Here is a 19,194-nt window from a genome sequence, read left to right as displayed (position 1 = left end):
CTAGGGGATCTCGATGTTGATTGATTTTGTATTTGTAATGAGTTTTCCTCTTTGCATCTTAGCATTAAGATTTCATTTGCAGCGCACCAATCAATGATCACTTATTGTGTCAAAACGGTTTAGGACGGAGCAGTTTTCAATCACTTGTTTCTTGTTAGCTAGGTTTTCATCAATTTCATTCTTGATTCCATTGGGTGCATTTCATGTCTGTTTTATATTTGCATTCTTCTTAAATAATTAATTTTATTGTATGTCTTTATTTATATAGCGCCGCCAAAAGTGTACTCAGCGCTTCACAAAGAATGCACTACAGGGAATTATAATAATACAATAAGCGCAGCAAAATAAAAAAATAGGAAATAAATCCCTGCCCCAAAGAGCTTACAATCTAAGTGGTATGATGGGGGACTTAGAGAGACAGCAGATGAGGAATATGTGCTGTAGATGGCAGTGCTTGGCCACAAAGGGTGACAGGAGTGACTGTGCGTGTGTGACAATAGCCATAAGTGCCGGCTATTGGGATGCTTGATTTGTGGGTTGAGTTTAAGGTTAGTCAGTATTAAATCAGAAGGTTAACACCATTTACAGGGGAAGAGATGGCAGGGAGGCGTGGGTGAGAGCAGGTGTATAGTCTGGGTCCAGGCATAGGTGAGATCCCCAGCAGCAGGAAGGAGTAGATATAGGGTGTGAATAGAGGATTTGTGTGGGTGCTTTTTATTGAGGGGTAAAGAAGTTGTTGGGAGAGAGGTGTATAAATAATGGTGCAGTGTATAGGAACATGCATAGGTGGAGGGGAGGAGAGATAAAGAAATGTGGATAGGAGGGGAATGGGGAAGTTGGAGAGAACAGTAATGTTCACAAAGGAGTGAGGAAACAGTAATCAGAAATGGCAATAGGCAGGGCATAGTGAGATGCAGGGGAGAGACTTCCCAGATATTGGAGGATAGAAAGAGTACAAATAATCACATAATTTAGCAAGTCAAGTTCTCACAGTTGCCACGTTGTTGTTGTGCAGAGTTCAGATTAATGATAGAGAAGTTTACACATTCTGCCAATTCTACCAATCGGTTGCTGTAACAATACTTACCAATGGATGCTTAATCTTTGCATTGAAATCTCACATAATGATCTTGGGTGGCAATTTCCTTTGTTGTTAAATTGGGTTATATCATGGTAGAAGTTTTCCACTTCACTTTCACTTCTACTGTCTGTGTGACTTAATTATGTGGCATATCATTTGGGAATTTAAGCTTGTCTTCCAGTTTGTGCAGTGCTGTTTCGCTGGAGAGAGCCTGCCAGTTCTAGTTCAATCCCTGTTGAATCTTAGCATCCTCTGTCTTCGTGCCTATTTCCTGAACGCTGTCAAGCCCAGGGACTATATAGCCTTTTGGAAAATGAAGGCCATCGCTTTTCAGTATCTTGTTTTTATAGGGGGGATTTAGGCCTTACCTGCCATGCTTAACTGCATGTTGGTAAGTACCGTTCTCACTTTTATCTACACCTGTTGCCACATTCCTGCTTCTTTGAGGAAGTGAGATAAGGGTTTAAAGGAAGGATTAATTATGTAACCCATAATAAATGATCACATTCAGTTCTGGGGGGCTTGTAGTCCTCGGCAGAGCTTCTTTTTCCTGCTTTTCCTGCATTGTAATTCTAAACAGAAAATCTAGGGTGGCGTTCTCATACAAACAGTTAATAAATGTGCACTGTGGTCCAACAAATAACTGTATGTGTGTCAGGGTCTCCTAGACCTCCTGCCTAGCCATAGTTCTTCTTTGTCCACTGGGTGTTCTGCTGTCTTCTGTTTCCTCTGGGTTCCTCTGTCTGCCTGTCTGTCTTCTTGTTGCTCCTGTCTCTGTCCTTTATAGCTCTGCTTCCTGTCTGTTGCTTTTGCCTTTGCTTGAAGTCAGACTCCTTCAGTATTGCACATGCCTCTGATCCTGATCTTTTTTTGGTACCTGTATTATAGAAGTCTGTTCACAGTAAAAGCCCTTGCTAGTAATCTGGCTTGTCCCTGTTTGTTCCTTGCTCCCCGGTCTCAGTCCCTGCTCCCCGGTCTCAGTCCCTGCTCCCCGTTCTCAGTCCCTGCTCCCGGACCTGTCCTGCCCCGCCTGTCCTGTTCCAGTCTCCTTGTTGCCGACCTCTGCTTGTTACCTGACTTCGCTACCTGCCGCCTGCCTCGGACCCCTGCTTGTTACCTGACTTCGCTACCTGCCGCCTGCCTCGGACCCCTGCTTGTGACCCCTACTACGCTCATGCTGTTCCGGCCACCGAGATCCTACCCGCCACAGGAGTCTCCCGTGAAAGAAAGCAAAGGCCACTTCTGGACCTCGCTGGACCAGAGTCTTCTTCTGCCTGCACCCTTTCCTGCCTGCTGCAGCAGACCACATCCGCATGGTTGAAGATAAGAACTTTCGTTTCTTTTTTGGAAATCCCAGTTGTGATCTTGAAGGGTTTTTTTTGTTGCTGCTAGTGTGCTGCAAGAATTATTGCGTTCATAACGAAAAAACATTTCTGCTGAGACTAGAACTGTTGCTGCAGAGACTAGTGCACCTTTCTTTGAGATTTTTCTTTTGTGCAGTGCCTGGGTTAACCCTTGCAGTACCTGTTGCCACCTTTTTAGACTCTGACTTTTCATTCCCTGGACAAGGCTTGTCTCTGCATCCCTGGTTGGACCACTGCTGTTCACAGGGTTCCCATTTCAAAAGACAAGAGTGCTTCCATTATTTTGTTACTGCATGCTGTGATTTTGCTTGCAATCTGTAGTTCTTCCTATGATTGGTTTTAAGGTTTCAGGTTTACCTGCAATTTCCCCTAAAGTGTGTTTCTCTATAACCTGTGATATCCCTACGCCTGATATCAAAAGTTTCAGATTTAACTGCAAGTTTCTCTGTCTGATATTCCTATGTCTTATGTCAAAAGTTTCAGATCTAACTGCAAGTTTTCTCTGTATTAGTTTCCTGCTCTCTATGATATTTCTATGCCTGATATCTAAAGTTTCAGATTTAACTGCAGATTTCTCTGTATGATATCCCTACGCCTGATATCTAAAGTTTCAGATTTAACTGCAAGGTTCTGTCTGATATTCCTATGTCTGATGTCAAAAGTTTCAGAACTAACTGCAAGTTTTCTCTGTAGTAGTTTCCTGCTGTCTATGATATTTCTATGCCTGATTTCTAAAGTTTCAGATTCAACTGCAGGTTTTCTTTGTCTATATGATATCCCTACGCCTGATGTCTAAAGATTCAGATGTAACTACAGGTTTCTCTGTCTATGTTTTTTCCTTGCATTTATAAATCTCTGTGACTGATGCTAAAGTCTCAAAAGGTCAGCTCTCCTATCTTGTATCTCTCTGTGTCTAATATTCCTGTTGTTCATTCTAATGCTTCTGCTTTAAAGACACATTTTCTGCATTACTGGTTTCTTGGGAAGTTTGGTTTCCCTACAGTATGTCTGAAGTTATGGCTCCCACTCTGAAAACAGTCTTGAGCAGTAAATGTGAACACAGTACCACTGATTCTTCAGAACTTCTTAAAGCAAGGAAGAAGAAGAAAAAGAAGGGAGGCATTACTGTGGAAGTTGCAGAAGAAATTAAGAATGAAAATTTAACCTCAGAGTCTGCATTTGATGAAAGAGATATGCTGCAGCTTAAGGCAACTCACAGACGTATCCCAAGAATAGTGGAAGAAAAGAAAGATGCCCTAACTCAGACGCTTCAAGCTGCACAGAAAACGATTGATTGTCTTTATGGACGTTTAGATAAGGAGCAAGAAGCCAAGACTGCACTACAGAGCTGTCTATCCTCAGCAATTTCTAAGTGTGTTCTCCAGGAAAAAGAAAAGCACCAGTTGGAGAGTGACCTGGATGTCATGTCAGGTGAGCTGGAGAAGGCATATGCTGATGCTGCTGAAAATCGGCGCCTCGCTTCTAAAAGTAACGAATTCCTGGAAAGTTCTATGAAGGAAATTGACAGGCTAAATACAGAGCTTAAAGTCTCCCAGGAGGACATTTGCTACTTCAAAAAAGAGATGGAAGTCGATCGGGAGGAGAGATGCTACTTGAAAACAGAGATACGTTTGATGAGAGACGCCTCCGAAGAGTTAAATAGTAGGTTTGAAACTATAAACCAAATGAGTAAGAACTTCTCTGTCCAAGCCAGTGAAGGAGATAAAAGACTCCATGAATCAGAAGAGGAGAACAGACTATTGATAGAAGAAAAGTCAAGGATGCAATTAGCGCTGGTAAAAGCAGAGGGTGACTGGGAAAAAGAAAAATATCAGTTGGAGAATGACAGGGTGATCTTGTCAAGTAAGCTGGAGAAGGCCTACGCTGATTCTGCCCAGTACCAGACTTTCATGGCTCAAGTTGACGCAGCACTGGAAGCATCTCAGAAAGAGGTTCACAGGCTTACTACAGAGCTGGAAGCCTCTAAGGAGAAGAGTTGCCACTTCAACACAGAACTATGTTCATTGAGAGAAATCTTTGAAGGGTTAAATATCAGGTTTGAAACTATACCCTAAGAGTGCAAGAATCTCTATGTCCAAGTCAGTGAAGGAGATAAGAAACTCCATGAATTAGGAGAGGAAAAGAAACAGTTGGCCCAGGAAAAGTTAGACGTGCAGACAGCACTGCAGGATGCAGAGAGCGTGCTGCAAGAAGAACGTGTCTCCCTGGAGCGGCGCACACAAGCAGAAAATATGCTGCAGAGTCAGCTGCGAGAACTGCGTACACATCTGCAGGACACCAAGGAGAAATGGGTGAATGCTGAAGAAAAGCAGCGAGTTCTGCAGGAAGAAAGTTTCCAGACTGCCTACAAAATAAAGATGCTGCAAGATTATTTGAGTACCCAGTGTGTCCCCAAAGAACAGCATGAGGAGCTGAAGGCCACACTGAGCATAACCAGAGCCTCGCTGGAGGAAGAGCTAAAGCTAGCAGCTGAACACACATCTCAGCAGCTCACAGCGCTGCAGGCGCAGAACGCTGAGCTCAAGACACAGCTTGCCAAAAAGGAGGAGAGAGAGAAGGTGTCTGTCTGTCAAGTGGCTGGCCTGACACAGCGCTATGAGGTCAAAATGGCCGATGCCTGCAAATTCTTGGACCACACTGCCTGTGATAAGGTCCGGCTGCAGCTGGAGCTGGACAATGCCCGGGAGGAGTACCGGCAGCTGCAGATCAGAAATGAAGATGAAACATATTTCAGCTTTACTCTGAGTCAGCTGGGAGATATGGAGTCGCGACTCAACTCCAAAGAAGCCGAACTGACAACTGCATTGAGTGGGAAAAGAAGTGCAGAAGGACAGCTTCAAGAGCTGAAAAATCAAATAGCTGGTCTTAATGAGAATTTAGGTGATACCACGAAACGGCAGTCACAAGAGGAGACCATGGAACGTGAATTCTATGTTCCCACTTACCCATGTGAAAAGTCTGCACCCGTCCTTGATGCCCACATTCCTGATGTCCATGCCTCTGCAATGGAGTTAAACGTATCCATTGGGAAGTTCCAGATTCCAAAACTAAAAGAGATATATTGGTCACAAAAAGAGACCACGGAAAGTGAAAATGTCCCCTCTGCCGCATGTGAAGAGCCTGATGTATCTGTTCCCGATGCCCCTGCTATGACGTTAGACGGATCCCGGGTGAAGTTCCTTGCTATGCCTAATGTTCTTGATGCTGATGCCAACGCTCTTGGGATGAGGATAAATGCACCTCTCACAGATTTCCCATCAGCACTTGACGTACACATTAAGTTGGCCTTCCATCAAGGTTTCCCTGAAGAGCCTGGAGGATCGTCCGGAGAACGCTCTTGAGAGGGGGGAGTAATGTCAGGGTCTCCTAGACCTCCTGCCTAGCCATAGTTCTTCTTTGTCCACTGGGTGTGCTGCTGTCTTCTGTTTCCTCTGGGTTCCTCTGTCTGCCTGTCTGTCTTCTTGTTGCTCCTGTCTCTGTCCTTTATAGCTCTGCTTCCTGTCTGTTTCCTTTGCCTTTGCTTGAAGTCAGACTCCTTCAGTATTGCTCATGCCTCTGATCCTGATCTGTTTTCTGTACCTGTACCTGTATTATAGAAGTCTGTTCACAGTAAAAGCCCTTGCTAGTAACCTGGCTTGTCCCTGTTTGTTCCTTGCTCCCCGGTCTCAGTCCCTGCTCCCCATTCTCAGTCCCTGCTCCCGGATCTGTCCTGCCCCGCCTATCCTGTTCCAGTCTCCTCGTTGCCGACCTCTGCTTGTTACCTGACTTCGCTACCTGCCGCCTGCCTTGGACACCTGCTTGTTACCTGACTTCGCTACCTGCCGCCTGCCTCGGACCTCTGCTTGTACCTGACTTCGCTACCTGCCGCCTGCCTCGGACCCCTGCTTGTGACCCCTACTACGCTCGTGCTGTTCCGGCCACCGAGATCCTACCCGCCACAGGAGTCTCCCGTTACAATGTGTATGTATATATATATGAACAAAAAACAAACAAAAGCGCAAGCTCCATAGCACGTAACTGAGTAAAAAATAAGGTACATTTAAAAAAAAAATCAGCAACCCATAAGAATGTGCACTTACAGGATTTTAAACAGAACCATTCGTGGGAGAGAAATCTCTATTGTGGTCATCTGCGGTGGTAGGATGAGTCCCAGGTTTGCAGAGTGGATGTAAACAGCCCAGGTTCACCATGAATTGGCAGCAAGATATAAAGGCATCCAATGCCTGCACGTTTGTGTTGGTGTATTTGGAGTCCCCGGCTTCCCTGCGCTCCGGCTGGCGGTAATTTCAAGTGTTAGCAATCATTGTATGAGGGAGCAAAGGATGTGCACATTCTTATGGGTTGCTGATTTTTAAAATAAATGTACCTTATTTTTTACTCAGTTACGTGCTATGGAGCTTGCGCTTTTGTTTGTTTTTTGTTCATAGATTCCAAAAGTGGTTGGCTATACCACACCCCTTAAAGCTGCAAAGACGCTCCCTGGATCTTCTATTGGGATTATACATCTCTCTGGATTTTTTGTTTGAGTGGAACATTCAATTTGGGGTTTCCTTTTTTTTTCACTATCACGTTATGGTTTGTAGATATTATTAGGTTAAATTGTGGTAATTTTAATTTATTTTAATATTTGAAATATGTTATTATTATTTATCATTTATTAGGGTTATTTCACATCCTCGTTAGCGCTACTTAATTTTTGTGTTGTCTTTGATATATATATATATATATATATATATATATATATATATATATATATTTAAAAACACACCAAAAAAAGTAGCGCTACTTAGTGACGTGAATAGATGTGAAACTAAAATATAAACACAAATTGTGAATATGGTGATCTAATAATTAATAAAACCAAACGAATAATGCAATAAACATCACAGTGTAAAGTCCAAAAAGGATAAAGTCCAAATGTCTCCACTTAATGATGGTTTAGAGGAGGGGAGGATCCCAACAACACAATGATCCCAGGAGCTCCTTGTTGCTTCAGAAAAAGTGGTGTAGACACCCACTATAAACCTAGAAGAACAAAACACAAAAAAGCGCAAGCTCCATAGCACGTAACCGTGTACAAATAGGGTGAATTTATTTAAAGGAAAGTGTCCCTAGGAGATACACTTACAGGATGCTAAAATAACACAAACATTGGAGAGAATCTGTAAGGGGCGTCATTTACAGGAGCGGGGGGGATGTGGTGGGGGTCCGACAATGATACTGTGCACCTGATGTGGCTGTTTGCAATTCCTGCCACGAGTCCTGCAGCGTTTCAGCGTCTCCAATGCTCAGAATACTTCCATGTGTAGTACACTGCTGGAAGTGAAGGCGGATCAGCTGAAGAGAGTATTACGGAACTCAGGACCTCCTCCCACACGTCCGTCTAAGATGACGTCACCACGTCTCTACGCGTTTCGTCACGTTGCGTGACTCTATTTGCAAAAGCACTTTGTAAAGCTGTTTTCCTGCAAGGTATGCAGTCCTGTTAATGCTGCTATATATATATATATATATATATATATATATATATATATAGCAGCATTAACAGGACTATATATATATATATATATATATATATATATATATATATATATATATATATATATATATATATATATATATATATATATATATATAAAGGTGTATATTACCAGATGATGGTCCAGTAAGAAGAGACAGCACACACGGGTTGAAATTTCAAAAGGTGTATTGAAACACAAAAACCAAACCGAACCGAAACGTTGGTTTTTGTGTTTCAATACACCTTTTGAATTTTCAACCCATGTGTGCTTTCTCTTCTTACTGGATCATCATCTGGTAATATACACCTTTATTATCTTTTATGGGACAAGCATCTGGATTTCCTCTTTATATGTGTGTGCTGGCTGCTCTGATTATATATATATATATATATATATATATATATATATATATATATAGTGATAAATATTATATATTAAGGCACACCAATTATACAGTGAAGTCAACAGTGAAGCAAAAGTGACTTAATATATGTTAATACAATTAAAAATAGTGACTTAAATGTTCAAAAAAACGATTATATAATACCAGTGATGGTGTTTAAACAGTGAGGAAGAAGAAAAAATCCAAATCGATTAAAAAGAAAATGGTCCTCCACTCAACCTTCAGATGAGAAACTGTTTCAACGTTTCTTTAAATGGTAGTATCCTCCAAGGAAAAAAGGGAGCGGTGGACCACACCTTATATAAGAGAAGAGAAAAAGGAAACACCATGGGGAAATAACGTAGGACTATTTGTGTAAGGACGCCGCGTCTCCTACCTCCCGCGGCGTCCCGTCACGGCTCCCCGATGCTCACTACTTCCGCGCCGAGGCGCGCAGCACCCGGTCCCGCATCTTCCCCTCTCTCCGTCCGGCTGCACGCGCATCTCCTGCAGGGCGTGCGCGCCGCCGGGGCAGACCCCTGCGCGAGCCGGCGCCTGCCAGCCGCATCCTCACAGCTGCTCCACGATTCCACCCCCGCCGTGTGTCGCATGCGCCGCGTGTATGGCCACCCCTGTGGTGTCAAATTACCTGCAGTCTCTCACACCTGTCCTGCATCCAGCTTCAGCCTACCAGCGCTCTACCTACGTCTGACCTCACTGCTGGTAGTTCCCCATTGGCTCCTCTCTGTATTTAGTGCAATCAGCCCTAGGCTGATTGCTGAGCATAGTCAGTCTTTGGTTGTGCTTGCTACAAGCTACTTCGCAGTCTGTTCCTGTCTCCTTGTTATAGATCCTGCTCTGTATCCGGACTCCTGACTTCTGGCACCCTGGCTCGCTTATCGGACTTCTACCTTCTCCTCTTCTCGACCTCTGGCATTGGACTTCGACCTCTCCAACCCTGATTCCGGCAAGTACCTCTACGATCCGACACTCTCCTACCCCGACCCAGGCTATCCACAACTACTCTGCTTACTGGACCCGCCCACGTGGCTGTAGGGCGGTGGTTTACCTGTATCCCCACCTCGGCCTCGCGGTCCAGTCCGGTTTGTGGTGAGCACCCGTGATATCCCGTGACAATTTGCAGGTAAAAGCTCAGAAGTATCCTCCAAAGGTTGTACTCACTGATGAGTTTAAATGCGCCCATCACACTCAGTGGCAATGTTGTGTGTCTGTATGGTGGACGTGGGCGATCTCAGGAGAAAGAAAGGAAAGTACACACCATAGAGCAGATTGTAAAACTCAAAAGACTTTATATCATAATAAAAGATAAAAACCCTATAGAGTGCGCACTTACATGCGTGCCATTGGCAGTAAAAACAGAAAATATCTGAGTAATGCTGTCTGCGGCGTTCTCACCACTTCTACGTCACTGGTGTAGCCGGCTGTTTGGTCGTCTGGTGGTGTGAGTTCCGGTAGCGGGCGCTTGGAAACCTCGACGATTCAGATGCCGTTCCCTCTCCAATGTGACTCTCTGGATATTTTCTTTTACTATATGCAGCCTTTGACCACCTTAATTGAAAACAAATTACCTTCGCTCTTCCGTAATCAATCAGAAAAGATCCTGCTACCCAGGGTTCACTAAATGGCTGCCTTTCAGTTGCAATCTATCCTTCAGTCAGTGTAACTCAGCAGCTACAATGTATTCTTAAATTACTAAGTAACATTATCGATTGTTACACTTTGCAGCTGAAACTGCTGGGAATATTGGCAACAAATTGTCACAAGCAGGAAAGTGTTGCAAACATCTTGCACTGCTGGAGAGGTGGGCTAACACATGCTACAGAAATCAAAGTCTATTAAAACTAATTAGAAATGGCATTGAATAAAAAAAAATTATGTAGTCAGTATTATCTAATACTATAGAACTGATGCATTTATTTTTTATATACACGCGTAGAATATTGCATGGATTGTTCCTTTAAGATAAATCCCGTTTGTTTATCAAATTGCACAGTTGTACATATAGAAAAAGCAATGACACTGGGTGTGAAAATAAGAATAAAAGTAATGGCACTCCAAACCCCCTGACACTCTCACACTTCCACCATTGTCTAAATCTGAAGTTTAAAGATAATCTAGGCACTATGGCAATGGTCACAATAGGTTTGATAATAGCACCACATAAGCCACCCAGTGAATGATGACTGGGTCCCGCCCCTCCCGCAGCCTCAGAGCCCCTGAATGGGGCTGTGGTGTGAAGAAGAGACAACAACAGGCACTGAGAACTGACCAAAACACACAGTCCCAGAGAGGCTGAATCAGGACACAGCTCCAGCAGAGAAGCCAGGGAGATCTGCTCACAGCCAGCACCCCTCTGAGATCCAGCAGAGAAGCCAGGGAGATCTGCTCACAGCCAGCACCCCTCAGATCCAGCTGAACACATTTCATTAATAGAAGGGACAAGAGAGCTATTTTTTGTTGTTGTTTCTGTTATTACATTTTCAACTGGTTGTGTTGAAGGGTAAATGAATAATAAAGCAGCAAGTTCTGTGGGACTTTCATGATCCAGTGCAGAGCATCATCAAAGCCAGGTAAGAAGCCCACACTAAAGAAGTGACCTGCAAGTCCAAAGCAATGATCATTGCTGTACACATACAGTAGCCTCTTCTCATGAGATTGGGATGCTTGAGGAATTGTGTTGATTGCAATGTTTAAGATGTATTCCCTAAGACCAGTCATTTTTTTTGTTAGCCATCTCATTACATAACGGTTGAAGTGTATTGCTGATTAACTAACTATTTTAGTTTTATTCCAGAGATTATTTTGATCTCACTGTTTTATTTTAGTTATGAGATATGGGATTTTTACACACTGAATAAATGTGTTGTTTGTAGGACATGATTCCGATTTTCTCAATGATAACATATGATAGTAGGTGGGTAGGTTCCTCTGTATTAATCTGCTCTGTGTGTATCATGTCCAAGAACACGGTGAGTCAGGAGTCTTCAACCAGAAATGCCACTGTATATAGAAATGCTTTATACAGGACAAACATTACATTTTGTTGTACATTGGCACATTGCAGTAACTGTGTGTATTTTGGTTGGATCCGTTTGTTGCTAGTGTGATAAGTTCTTCTGAAGGTGAAAGTGATAGATGCAGACAGACTTCTCATCGGTCCTGCTTTTGTACAGTATGTATAATTGTATTTATATAGCGCCAACAATGTACGCAGCGCTTTACAACATTACAATACAAGGTACATCAATACGTTGAAGTCCAACAAACATAAGGTAAAGGGAGACCCTGCCCCCAAGAACTTACAATCTAAGCGGTTTCTGATCTCTGCAGTTACTTCAAAATATGCAACCCCTCCCAAAATAATGTATAGTAAGACAAGGAAAGCCAGTGACAATGTGGGACCCTCTGCTAATCACTTGTATTCTTTAGTCATTCACATTAACACCCCGGGCAAATAAAACACTGCTCACTACACAAGAACCAGGAACCTTTTTTTCCTGTTCATACAAATCTACTATTATTTACAGGCAGATGTCTCTGTCGAGAGCTAACATTTACAGTCACGTTTAAAGTAACAAACACGGGACGTAAAAACATTTATTGAAAAGTGACAAGTTTTTACAAAAAAAAAAAAATAAGGTGTAAGGGACTGCACGTTTAAGCAGGTCTTTATTTGGATGGCAAAAAAACAGGACTGGCTGATCCTTTCCCTGAGAATCCAGAACCAGTTATTTCTTTCGGTTGATAGAGCTCGTTTAAGTTTTCCCTGATGAGGCGTTTCCAGAGAAGATATAAAATCAGAACTTATTGGGCTGCCCCCAGGAACCCAGAGCTGCCCTGCAGCCAGGACAGGCAGTGTGAGGAGAGCTGGGTATGTCTCTGCGTGACTTGGTTTGTTTCTATTTACACCTGGTGGGAAGCAGCTGCATGTTACATCAGAAACACACACTGCTCCAGCGACAGGCTGCGTGCCTTACACAAGCACTGTATGCTGGAAAGAACATAAGCAAAGACTTGGAAAATGACTTAAAGACACCCACTGTGTGCAAGCAGGTGTAAAAGCCATTAAACCGCCTTCAGATCACTAATTAGTGCCATGTTGATGACTATTAGGTATTCTGAGTAATAAGAGACATTCAGTTCAGGGAAAAAAAGCTGCCGGTTACCCCCCCCCCCCCCCCCCCCTAAGACAAACCCAAATGTCTGCATTAGAGAGGAGGAAATAAGTAAAATGACCTCGAGACCTTTCAACATTGAAAACTCATTTTCTGGGGTGTTCTCCGCAAGAATGGTCATTTAAATCTGCCAGACTTGTGCTGGAAGATAAAAGGCAACTTTTACCTCCAATCCGTAGTATTGTGGTTCTTATTCCAATAACTGGGTGGTTGTCAGGATACAGTGTAAGCTCCTAATGGAAACAGGTCTCAGACTCTGGCTGCCACTCCAGCCTGGTATGTAATGATTCTGCTGTAAAAGGGCAGGCCAAGGGCAGTGTGTTTTATTCTTTTTTGTAATCGGTTTGAAGCAGGGGTCTACGGAGCTGGACCGTGTTGATTTCAGCACCGGGTAATCCCTGCTTCCTGAGGTACCTCTGGAGGTGCTGCCGGTAGGAGCCCTGGCTGGGTTCACAATTTGGCGGTTTAAAAGTCCTGCGTCCTGCGGGCCAATAGGAAGCCGCAATGTCATCCCTTGTGTCTTCCTATTGGTCCATGTGATGTGGGAGCTTTAAACTCCGCAGAGATACCGGCAGTACCTACTAAAATGTAATATATATATATATATATATATATATTTATTTTAATATTACTTAGGTTATGGTGGGTGAAAAGGTGACTGAAAACCCTCCACCGTATAGCATATAGCAAATAAAAATATTACTTGTGAGCACATTCAAATTGAAAAGCTAGTACAGCCAACCTCACACTGATGAGACCCCAAATGTCGAAACAGCTGTCTGTGAGTGGGTTAACTGGCTTTGCATCTGATCCCAGGCTATGTTTAAAATCTTTGTAAAAACAGCAAGCATTGGCTTAAGGGTTCCATGTAATAATAAGACAAAAGGTGGCACTGTGTGCTCATTTGCATGTCATTTCCCAGAATCCCTTGCTGCGGTGGAAGCACTGTATGCTAGGTGATAATGGTGAAAAGCAGGGTTGCACACCTGTCTAAGACATGTGAATGTGCTCACAAGTAATATTTTTTTTATATATATATATATATATATATATATATATATATATATGTGTAAATACAACTGTATGCTCCTCTGCATGTCTTAGGCAGGTCTGCAACCCCGCCTTTCACCATTATCACCCAGCACACAGCACTTCCACTGCAGCAAGGGATTCTAGGGAATGACATGCAAATGAGCACACAGTGCCACTTTTTGCTTCAAAAACCATTTTAAACATGGTTCCCTATAGGCTTAAGCTTGCTATATATATATTTGTATACATCTTAAAGCAGCAATACAGGTTAGCTTTTTCTAAGAGAAACAATATTTTTTTTATTACAAGTTTGAAGCAGTGAGTCCCCGGAGCTGAACCCCGTTAATTTCATCTCTGGGGACCACCTGCTTTCGGAGATACTTACCTCTGTAGTGGCGCCGATATCTGTGCATTCAGAGAAACTGTGTCTAATGTAATTGTGCCTTTAAATGTCCCGCAGGCCAATAGGAAACTGTGACGTCATCCGGTGTGGCTTCCTATTGGCCCGTGGGACCAGGAGCTTTAAACTCGATGGAAGTGCGTATCTCTGGGAGCAGGGGGTCCCTGGGGCTGAAATTAACAGGGTTCAGCTCTGGAGACCCCCTGCTTTAATCCTGCAATATATATATATATATATATATATATATATATATATATATATATATATATATATATATATTTAAATGCTAAGTCATATTGCTTCTTTATGGGTAAGTACTGTATGGCTTTCTGATGGTATCTTAACTCTTGCAGTTCACTTGTTCTAAAAGTGTTAAATGCTCTCATTGTGAGATGTTCTGATCCATAGAGAATCATTCATTTGATCTCTTCTGTTTTAATTTGTGTAAGTAATCTGGCCAGAGTTAGGGACCCGTGCTTTGTGGGTGCAATAGCTTCTTCTGATCTCTAGTTCTGGGAATTGAGATGGAACTGTTCTTAACATTACAAAATAAGAAGACGGATATATTTTCCATGGATATATATTTCTGTTTTATGAACCTAGTTTATACAATATGAACGCTCATACGTTTGGCAGACTTGTACAGTAGGTTGCTAGTGTAGTACATGTATTCATTCTGGGTTTTCGAAGGATGACATATTTTGTATTGGACTGCATTATTTCTATACAATGTTATTCAGGCACAATAAAATATATATCGAAACCTGCAGGGGATTATGAATATTGCAATGAAAACGTAATAGTGAGTAGTTAATTAACTTCTTATACAGAGATAATGATGCTTTCCTAAACCCACTTAATTACATTTAATATGTTCATTTATAAATATGACATTTATTGAGATGAGCTTTTAGAACATGTGCATTGTATTATCTCTATCTTTTCTTGTCTGCAGAACTCTCCTTGTTTCTTTTCCATAGGTTTATTTTTTCCCACTCTCTATGACTCTTTTTCTCACCCTGGTTCTCTGTACTGTTTAGCAGAAGGATTTATCATATTAATTTTGCTATAAATGGTGCACGTTCCTTTTGGGTTTTCAAGAGGAAATATTGGTCAGCATGAACATTTTTTTTTAACCACAACTCAAAGTACAATAAATAAAGAAAGAATAACAAATAAATCATATCTCCCTTGTTTAAAAATAAATACAAATGCATACAGGTATCAATATTTCGCTGTGGAAGATGCATTTTTTTTTGCACTCTCATCTCACCATTACATGGTTCTCCCAAAACCTTTTAGGAAAACCCACACATTTTGAATCCCAAGTTATGTGAAAATCTTGGCACAAGGAAGCTCTTATTGTGAAGCTCTGTCCCATACCTCAAATAATGCTCTATCTGTATCATATGATAGACCTCGGTTTGGTTGTGCACCTTAGGTTAGCAAACAGTCAGGAAGCAAAGGAGCATTTTGTATTGAAGCAAATACTTTTGTGACTGTAGAACTGAAGGAGCCCCATCTTTAGCCAGTATATTTGCATTGATACATGCTACATAATACAGGTCATCCCCGTTATAACGCGATCCGTTACAACACGAATCCGCTTATAACGCGATACAAGCGTGGCTCCCAATTTTCGTATTTATGAATACTTTATAACACGATTATTGGTATCTTAAATACTTTATTGTACAATGCATACAATTGTACATTATTTCTAATGCGATCCGCTTATAGTGCGATGTCATTCTTTGGACCCCAAGCACAGCGTTATAAGGGGGTTGAGCTGTACTTTGAAATACATGTCACTGTAATGATTTGCAGACTCCTATTATACCGGTGACATAAGCAATATTTGATCTTTTAAATATTTTGGTGAGGAAGAAGGGTACGCAGATGTGTAGGGCTGCCGACAGGGGGATTAATCCTGGGCCTGGAGGCTGCAGGGGGCCTGGCCGGCACTGCAAGTTGGGCCTGGCCAGAGGTTACGCCTAACTTCTGTGTTCAGCTGCTGGGCCTCTGGTTGCTGCCACAGGGCCCTGGTTCTCCCCAGCTGCTGTCTGCCTCTTCCCACGCTGGGCCTCTCGTTCCGGAAGCTGGGTGCGCACATATGAGAGAGGGAGACCCGGCATGGGAAGAGGCACTCAGCATTTGGGGAGAGATGGGAATTAGCGGTGGTAACCAGAGGTAAGTGTAGTGTTTCTATCTGGGGGGGGGGGGAGGTGTAGTGGTTTCTGTATTTGGGGGTGTAGTGTTTTGTGTTGGTGGTATTGTGTGTGTGTGTGTATTATGGGGGTAATTATTGTGTGTGTGTGGGGGGGGGGGGATGTGGGCAGCGTGTGTGGGGAGGAATTGAATTGGTATTTGGGGAAATTGTGTGTATGTGTGTTTCCAGGGGGGAGGGAGGAGTGAGTGTGAGGAAGGGGGGATTGAGTGAGGGGGTAATAGAGTGATAGCGTAGGGAGGGAGAGTCCGAGGAGAGAGGGGTATAAGAGAGGGAGGAGAGAAAGTGAGCGAGGAAGAGAGGAGGGAAGAATGAGAGACAGAGAGGGAAGAGAAATACAGGTGTGAAGGGGGGGAGGGCACACAAGACCACCAACACTGCGGTCGAAACTCTAGTCCTGGGCCTGCAGGTCGGTCTAAGTGTTTCCCTCTGTACCATGAATTTCCACATGAACTGTTTGTGGTATTTCCTTCAACAAAAGGGTTCAGAGATACTTTGAAATGGAAATACATTTTGGGGACGGTCTGCCTTTGGGCTGCTAGCCCTGTTCATATTGTCATAGGAAAATTGAATCCCTTTCCTTAACAACTAGCGAATTACAAATATTAGTGATTCTAGTATGGGAAGTGAGATCTATACGTGTCTATGTAGGAGCCTTATATTCTACTAATACAGGTTTGTTTTCTAAGATGCTTAGCAAGTAAAAATGTCACTTGTGAGCACATTCACATGTCTCAGACAGGTCTGCAACCCTGCTTTTCACCATTATCTCCTAGCATACAGTGCTTCCCCTGCAGCAAGGGATTCTGGGAAATGACATGCAAATGAGCACTCACAGTGTGCCGCCTATGATGCTTAGAAATAAAGCTGAGATGTTCAGAAATAGAATTGTCTGAAAAAGCCCAAATACTGTATAAAGTATATGGGGTGCTAACAAAATCTCCCCATCTGTCTCCTTTGAGTATTTTACCTTTTTGGCATTCCATACTTGTTCTGCTACTGAAAATAAAAAAATCTGCCTACCTGTCACTTTTCAGAAAGGTATTTTCATTTTCTAAAGCCATTGGTCGAGATAGAAATAAAGACAATATACTCTATGAAATGTCATAAACATATGCATAATATATTTTCAGTTAGATACAATTATGCTGAATTATGGTTCAATTGCACATTTTTACCTCACATGCCGTCTATTTCTCCATACAACAGAATATCACATAGTCTGAGACACGCTATTGATATAAAGGATTCTGGGTATTATCATACAAACATTAACTCTCTCCCTCCCTAACACTGAGTTTTGAAGATACCCGATAGCACTTAACAAGGCGTTAACGTAAGTCAATGCCTTGTTGATTCAATAACGGACCGATCTGTTTTGAGACCCTCTTAGGCTGCGCTTATAATGCCTTGTGACGGCTACAGCAACGCGACGTCGCTCAGAAACAAATACATTGACTCCGTCGCAAGCGCTTATAGTAAGCACAACGGCGACGGAGCGACGTTGCAACCAAAAATTTTGAAGCCGGGTCTGTTTGATTTTTTTAGAGACAGTCGCCACATGTGTTTCTAAACCAATCAGAGACCGCGGCCCGTCCCCTTTCGTGACGTCATTGGCCTCAAATTATAACTTTCGCTAGTGGCGACGGGTGACGTCATCGGTCGCGTCGCAGTCGTCAGCACTATAAGCAAAGTGCATTTTTATGCATACAAAATTCCAATTTTAAGTTAAAAAAACAATCATTGGACGCAGAAAAAGGAATGAAAAAGCTGGGATTTCACCACTACTATATCTGTTGGATGGCACACATAGTCCTGTATGAACATAGACAAATGACCCACTGGCAGACAGCTGTTTTGCATTGAATAGCGCTTTCCCAAGGCGGGGACTGGTGCAATGACATTTGTTTTTTTCACTCCTCTTTTTGTCTGTGTTGATTTATGAGGAGTCTAATAAAAATGTAATTTTTTAAGCATAAAAGTGACTTATGAGTACCTGGACTTGATTGCAGCCATTCCTTGGATTGAAATGGCCGAGGCGTGATGAGTGAGGAGTGCCTCTATGGTGTGGTCGCATTGTGGTTTGCAAAATTTCCAGAAGATTATCCTGTATGCTTGCATATGGATGGAAAGATTTATGAAATTCTGATGTGTTATTATCTAGTATCTAGTTTGGCTAAATCTCTGAAACTGGAGGCAGGGTGGTTGAGGGGAAATGGAAAAAAGTACTTGTTTAGGAGTCGTCCATTCTGCCGAAGACCGCGCGGAGGCGTCCGTGAGTGGCGTGATCACATTGCCTTGAGGCATTGACCGCGACCATAGACCGCGCGCGTGACAGCAGGAGGGGGTGCGCGTTGCGCGAGGAATCAGTTGAAACTGATTTCTCGGCGAGACGGGCAGGTCACGTGAGCGGTTCGCCCCAATGAGGGCGAACCAACTCCGTGACCTCTAAGACACGCCCCTAGATACGCCTCCCGACGGCACATCTACCATGTCCTGAAAACGCACCCGCTTCACGCAGGTGACGTCACGCATGCGCACGCCTCCGCGCAGGCGACAGCTGTATGGACGCAGCTTTATGGGAGAGGGCGGAGGATTCATGGAATAGCCTGAAACAGAAGTTGGTAGTGACTAAAAATGAAAGCAAATAAAAAAATGCTAGGGATAGACACAAGGCTACACTAAGTATAAATGAAATGATCCAGTCGGCTCTGAGGTTACAGAGCACATAGGAGAACAGGCAGAATAGGTGGGCCACTCGGCTCTTATCTTCCCTCAATATCTACGTTTCTAGGAAATGAGTATGAAACTTGTGACTGAAGACATCTTAAAAGCTCACGTACAAATCACAAATATCGAAAACGTTTATGCTAGCCCATTGAAGTAATCAGTACCTGAAAAATAATTGTGTTGGAGAGATGATTATGGGCCATTTTTTACTAAGCTGTGATATGCCATACGACACCTTC

General features: G+C 42.9%; 1 protein-coding gene across 2 annotated transcripts in view; it reads left to right on the top strand.

Annotated features, from left to right (window-relative positions):
* Nucleotides 1-10,598: 10,598 nt before the first annotated feature.
* The window catches only part of MEGF10 (multiple EGF like domains 10), a 156,211-nt gene continuing 147,615 nt past the window's right edge, over nt 10,599-19,194 (top strand). Inside the window, exon 1 of one of the 2 annotated variants that reach the window (XM_075600419.1) lies at nt 10,599-10,961. The gene's annotated coding sequence lies outside the window, so the exon portion shown is untranslated. The remainder of the gene's footprint in view (nt 10,962-19,194) is intronic. The other variant, XM_075600409.1, reaches the window with a different exon arrangement.

This window comes from Ascaphus truei, chromosome 1, assembly GCF_040206685.1.
Source record: "Ascaphus truei isolate aAscTru1 chromosome 1, aAscTru1.hap1, whole genome shotgun sequence".
Taxonomy (NCBI): Eukaryota; Metazoa; Chordata; class Amphibia; order Anura; family Ascaphidae; genus Ascaphus; species Ascaphus truei.
This window is presented reverse-complemented; position numbering and strand designations above follow the sequence as displayed.